The sequence below is a fragment of the Chelonoidis abingdonii genome, chromosome 23 (assembly GCF_003597395.2).
Source record: "Chelonoidis abingdonii isolate Lonesome George chromosome 23, CheloAbing_2.0, whole genome shotgun sequence".
Classification (NCBI taxonomy): Eukaryota; Metazoa; Chordata; order Testudines; family Testudinidae; genus Chelonoidis; species Chelonoidis abingdonii.
This window is the reverse complement of record NC_133791.1, coordinates 20,968,627-20,975,325: the sequence shown is the minus strand read 5'-3', so window position 1 is coordinate 20,975,325 and position 6,699 is coordinate 20,968,627. Positions and strand designations below refer to the sequence as shown.

General features: G+C 44.6%; 1 protein-coding gene across 20 annotated transcripts in view; it reads left to right on the top strand.

Moving 5' to 3' along the window:
- Positions 1 to 6,699, top strand: part of EIF4G3 (eukaryotic translation initiation factor 4 gamma 3) — a 499,287-nt gene that overhangs the window by 964 nt on the left and 491,624 nt on the right. For 11 of the 20 annotated variants that reach the window (XM_075060279.1, XM_075060281.1, XM_075060286.1 and 8 more), the window contains exon 1: positions 125 to 269. The exons of 1 other annotated variant lie outside the window; for it this stretch is intronic. The gene's annotated coding sequence lies outside the window, so the exon portion shown is untranslated. Of the gene's footprint in view, positions 1 to 117; positions 270 to 6,699 lie in introns of those variants that run through there. 8 more of the 20 variants (XM_075060273.1, XM_075060272.1, XM_075060294.1 and 5 more) reach the window with 6 other exon arrangements.

The window sequence follows — 6,699 nt, the reverse complement described above, 5'->3', positions numbered from 1 at the left end:
CCGGCCGGTGGTGCTGGCCCGCCGGGCTGTCCCCCGGCCCGGCTGCCCCCTGCCCCGCTCCCCGCACGCGGGCGGGGGTGGCTGCGCTTTGCGATGAGTTTACCGCAGAAAGCGGCTGTGAAGCCCGGCTCAGCGGCTGCAGCGGCGGCGGGGACTGGCCCCGGGAGCGGGGCGGCGGCAGCGGGGCCGCCTCCCTCCCCGGCTCCCCCTCACCCGGCGCCGCCTCCTCACCCCAACATCAGGGCCTTACAGACCCAACCGCCCCAACAGTATCCTTTACACCGGCAGCCCCCTTCCGGGCCGAGCCCCCCTACAGGGAGGGGGGTGGGGGGAGCTGAGCCCCTATAGAGAGGAGGGTGTGCAGGGGCTGCCCCCCCCCCCCCCCGATATAGCCAGGTATGGGGCAGGCCGCCACTCACAGGGGACGGAAACTGCAATCCCTAATCTGTATACTGTAAGTGGGGCTTCCTTCAGGGCTGGGCTTGTACCCCAAAGTATATAAGGAATGAGGACTGAACCCCCTTTTTTGTGGAGAGAAGGGGCTCTGTATAGGGGTTTCAGCCTTGCGTGTGCAGATGGGGTGGCATGCCCTTTTGTGGGAGGGATAGGGGCTTTTATCCCCTACCGTTACAGTGGTGGTGAGGGGCCTATATTTTTTCATATCTAGAGAACTGGGCGATTACACCTACTGATAGTGGTATTGTGAGAGGGGGTCATAGCCCCCTCTACTTTAAATAGAGAATGAATGTGAGATATACCCATCTCTTCATGGAGAGAGCTAATGGGGCTTCATCCCCTTCTTGTGAGGAATTAGGGATGGCTACAACCTTTGCCCTCAAAGTAGATGTAATGCAGATAATAAATGTCAGTTGTGCAGTGAAGTATATAGGGTCATGCTGAGGTAAATGGGTGGGGTTTTTTTGTTTTTTTGTTTTTTTAAATTAAGGTGAAGAGAGCACAGCTCCCTGGCTAATGTGAATTGCGGATTTTTAAAATTTCGATGGTTATTTGTAGTGGAAGTGAATCTAATGTGGAAATGTCACACTAGGCACCTTTATCTGTAAAGCAGCTTCTGGTGGGAAGAAGAAATTTTCTATAAGAAACCCACCAAAAATGTTAGTACTTTAAGGAAAGGCCCGTGCTTCTTTCAATGAATGTTTTAAGGGTCTTTAATTCTCTGCAAGTGGGCCTGAAGCCTGGAGGTAAATACTGCAAAGATCAGCAGGAGGGTAGTGAGTCTGTGTGTGTGTATATACATGTTCTATGTTTCTAGTGTTGGACAGCATCCCTGAAAAGTTGTTGTTTTTTTTTTTTTCAGTGACTTTTGGGGGGGTATGAAGAGAGATCCCCATTGAAAATCAGTGGAAGTGAAATTATAAGTCTATCAATATGTTAACCTAACAGTATGTTTCATGCACTAAGATGACTGTATTGGTGGTTGTCAGCTAGAAGTGTTTGTTTTGCATTGTGTCAGTGCTAATGCTTATTTTTTAAATAAGAAAATGCAGAATAGTTTTATAAAGAGGTCAATCTAAGAGCTGTATAATGTGTAAACAAGGAATGTATTTCTTATAGAGTGTATAATGGGTTTACTACTCTTACTTTCATTTTGAGGTGAGAAAATCAAGGCCTTTCATAATCTGTTAGGCCAGCTGTTTTTTTGAGCTTCTAGAGTCATTCTTGCTGCTAACCACAAATATTTTTTAAAATCAGGAGACTGTTGATGATACAGATCTGTTTGGGTCAAAGTGAAGTCTTTAGAGACTTAAGAGTGGTAACTGAAGGGCGAACTCTACCTTTTTCCTAGTATTTGTCTAGCTTGTAATAAGCTGCAATTTTTAAAAGAACTTACTGAGTAGTGAGAATGACTGGTATGTTTTTTCCTAAGTAAGCATGGCAGTGATAAGTAAAACTATTGCTCGGGGGAACTTGCTTAGTTTTAAGTGATGTGCCAAATGTTGCGGTGGGAAAGTTAGCTAGCTGGCTGGTTTTTACATATTAAGTCAGTGCTTAACGGAAGGTCTATCCATCAAGGTGCTGGGTTTTTAACATTCCACTTGTTATACAATACTTTTTTGTGTCTTGGCAGTTAAATGGTTTCTGCTTGCCTGAATGCATGAGGGTGCTAGAGTTTGAAAAGCATTTTCTTTTAAAGTAATCATTAAAACCGTCTTTGAGGGATTTCCAGCTTCCGTGAATGCTAGTTTAGTGTGGCTTGCAAGATTGGCATATACTTTTGAGGCTAAAACTGGAAAATGCCATCACATTTGGTTAATTATGTGGTGCTATTTGACCAGAGGAATTTTGTGTGTGTGTTAGAGGGAGGAAAGTGAATTAATCCTAGAATGGAGTCAAAGGGTTCACAGCAAGAGTGGTTGATTCTGTCATAAAGGAGCCAATAGTGGTGCTCCAGCATGTCACATCACAGGAAAGCGATTAGGCTCTAAGAACAGGAGACCTTAAAGAAAGAGAAGTGTGAGGTAAATAAGGTGAGTTTAACATGTGTAAATCTAGAGGAGGACTAATGGTATGGTTGGATTTTATTATTTATTTTAGTGACTTGATTCTTTTATGAAGACTTCTTTACTTAATAAAATGCCTCAACCTTTAAAGCTGTATAAACTGTCTTTGTAATATATACACATGTCCATTCTCTTTTCCATTTTTCCTTAAATATATTTAGATGTCCCAGATAGTTTTCTCTGAAATCTGGAAGTGTATGTAAATAGTAAATGAAGGCTGTTACCTAGTATAAATTGTAATGTGATTGTGAATATTTTTGAAGAGTATTTTTTGGGGGGCAGTTCCTCAGAAACTTACTGAAATGGATTTTTATTTTTAGTGCTGTTTGTTTTTTAATGTTTTTATGACATCAAGAGAGCATTGCCCTACAGCAGATAAGTTCTAGCTGCAAGTGTCCTCTGGCAGCATGGGGTGAGCTGCTTATGGCAAGGTCCTTGTTTGCTTCCCAACACAATAAAGAGATTTATTTATTTGTTGATGCAAATGGTCAGTATGCTATACATTGATAGTAGTGTTAAGGATCTGAATCAGTTTTGCAAAGCTGAAATTGAACTTAAAAGGTTAATTCTGTGTCCTTGTGCCTTCGGTAATAAATATATGCATCTCTAACATTTCTTATACTCTGTTAATTTAATTAATAATAGTTATCTGTACACTTTAGCTGTAAGAATAGAAAGGACTGTATAGGAGGAGAGCTGGTGTCCATCCACTCAATGTGTATTTGCAGAAAAGAATGAAAATTGAATCATGATCTGAGGGATTGGGGGAGGAGAGGAGAGGGGAATTTTTTTTAAAAAGGAAAGTGAAACTCAGTAGTGACAGATGTAAAGAACAGAAGTGTTTCTAAGGGGGTTCCATTCTGTTGTCCAGCATGTTGAATAGGAAGTTATTTTTGTGACTACTGCAAAACAGATGAGCTCTGAAAAAACTATCTTAACATGTAATGATTTAAAGGGTTAATTGTCCATAAGAAGAACTACTGAAATAATTTTGTAGCTCCAGTAGTAGCATGTGTCTTAAGTCAAACCTGTATTTTCAAATAAAGAATGTTCTATTTGAGAGGTATCAATTGAAAATTTCACTTAGATGCTTTGAACTCTCAAATGTGGAAAACCCACTAAAATTTTGAAAGGTGTGTATGTGTATCACTGCAGAGTGACGTAATATGGAATGTAAATGAATTAAACCCGGATTTCTGACCACTGGCTTTCTCTGTACTGGCATTAAGCTTTCAAATTACCTGTAAGGAATTGGATTTAGTTGAACTCCATTTGTCTATAGTAAGGGTTGGTCTATGCTGAAAAGTTACATTAGTATAGCTGCATCTCTCTGACGTGTGAAAAATCCACAGCCCTAAGAGAGAACTTAAACCAACCTAACCCCTGGTGTAGACAGTGCTAGGTTCTTCCATTGTCTTAGCTGCTGCCTGTCAGGAAGGTGGATTAACCTTTCTGAGAGGCAGGTTAATCCACCTTCCTGAGGGGACATGATAGCAGTTTTCAGGTATCTAAAAGGGTGTCATCAGGAGGAGGGAGAAAACTTGTTCACCTTAGCCTCTAATGATAGAACAAGAAGCAATGGGTTTAAACTGCAGCAAGGGAGATTTAGGTTGGACATTAGGAAAAAGTTCCTAACTGTCAAGGTTGTAAACACTGAACTAAATGCCTAGGAAGGTGTGAACTCCACTCGGAAAAAAGATAGTTAAATAGAATGCTCTATCAGGGATGGCTAGACAAGTATTGTCCTGCCATGAAGGCAGGGACTGGACCACGTGACCTCGGCGAGCCCTCCAGTCCAGAATCTATGATAACAGCCCTTCCCTTCACTGTAGCGAGTGCCTAGTGGAAGGCTACAGGCACTGCAGTGCTTGCAGATAAAACTAACTACAGTGGTGGCCATTCCAGCCATATGACTAATTCATCTCCGAGCCTGGTCTACACTACAGACTTTAATCGACGATGTTAGCACAGCCATTAAAGCGATTTAACCGCCGCACCGTCCACACAAGAGGCCTTAACATATAAAGGGCTCTAACCGGGTTCTGTACGCCCTTCCCACGAAGAAAGAATAGCTGAATCTATGCCCATTTGGAATAGTGATGTGACGAAATCAACGTAAAAGTGCTTCCCGGTGGTATCCACTGCCCCACTGTGACCGCTCTGGAAACCAAGAACTCAGATCACTAGCCCGAAACCCAAGCCACAAACTTGAATTCATATTCCTGTTCCCACGGGACTCTGATCACACGGGGCGATGCACTCCCAAATCGCAAAAAGTACTCAGCATGGATCATACGGGAATACTGATCGAATCGCGTATGGAGACAAATCTTCTATCAGAGCTCATATATGATGACGAAATGCAAAAACCATGAAAAAAATCTCCAAGCGTATACAGAATCCACAGCACAGTGCTGTGTGAACAACGACGGAAAGCCAAAGAGATCAAATGACGCTAAATGGAGGAGGAGGAAGGGGTTACTGAGACTCAGCTCATGCCAGCAGTCTCTGAAAAGCATTTGCATTCTTGGCTGAGCTCCCAGTGTCTGTAGGGTCAAACACATTGTCCGGGGTGTTTCAGGGTATATCTCGTCAATTTACTCCCCCTCCTCCCCTGTGAAAGAAAAGGGAAAAAAATAGTTTCCTGATTTTTTTCACTGTCTACTGCATGTTGCTGATAGACACGGTGCTGCGGCAATGAACAGCAACATCCTCTCCCCTCCCTTCTCCGGTGGCAGACGGTACAGTGCAGTAGGACTGGTAGCTGTCCTTGTCATCAGCTTGTGAGTGCTCCTGGCTGGCCTCAGGTGAGGTCAGCTGGGGGTGCCTGGGTAAAAATAGGAATGACTCTCAGTTATTCCCGGCAGATGGTACAGAACGGCTGGTAACCGTCCTCATCATAGCAACTAGGGGCTGAACTCCATCAGCCCCCCCCCCATGTCTAAAGAAAAGATTCTGTACTGCCTGGACTATCTTGGCAGCGGGATGCTGGGCTCCTCTCCCCTCCACCGTTTAGTGTCCTGCCTGGACTATCATAGCAGCTGGAGGCTGCCTCCTCCTCATTTTATCTCACTAAAAGGTCAGAGTTTCTTATTCCTGCATTCTTTATTCCTTCATCACACAAGTTGGGGCCCTGCGACGGTAGCCCAGGAGGGTTGAGGGAGGAGGGAAGCAACGGGTGGGGTTGTTGCAGGGACACCCCCCCCACCCCCATGAATGGCATGCAGCTCATCATTTCTGTGGGATCTGACATGGAGCGGCTGTGCTCCCTGGTTCTCTGATACACTTGTTCTCTAGTACAGTTGCCCCATATTCTAGGCAGGATTGACTCTATTTTTAGATACAACATAAAGGAGGGAATTACCCCCCCCGGGTCATTCCCATTTTTGTCTTTGTGCCCCCAGCCGATCACAGCAAAGGTCAGCCTGAGCACCCATGACAGCAGCAGACGGTACGGAACGACTGATAACCGTCATCTCATCACCAATTTACAATAGTACAGCAGACAGTACAGAACAACTGGTAACCATCTCTGCTACCTTGCAAAGGCAAATGAATGCTGCTGTGTAGCGCTGCAGTACCGCCTCTGTCAGTGGCATCCAGTACACATACGGTGACAGTGACAAAAGGCAAAACGGGCTCCATGGTTGCCGGTTCCGCATGGCGTCTCAGTGCAATCCAGAAAAGGCACAAATGATTGCCCTTGCTACGAGAAGGAAAGAGTGACGACATTTTACCCAGAAGCCACCCGCACACTGTTTGGCACCCCAGCATGAATCCAAACCCAGAATGCCAGTGGAGGAGGTGAGTGCGGGAACTTTATGGATAGCTACCCACATTGCAACGCTCAGAAATCAACGCTAGATGGCATCGGAAGCATCACCAGCGTATTATGGTGCCTTGTGGCCACGGCATCCAGCTTGACACTGTTTAACAAACTGGTTTAGTAAAATCCGATAATCGGTATTGTAGACGATCCTGAGAGGCGAGCCTGTCTTAACTGAAAAACCTAGTGCAGCTACAAACCAGATTAGTTTGCGCATAGGACAGCAGTCTCAGGTGTGATTTTTCACATTCAGGAACGCAGCAATCACTAAATAAATTAAGCGTAGACCCACCCTAAGATGCTTGACATGAAGGTTCATGCAACGCAAGCTCACCATCGAGCTTGTGGGGA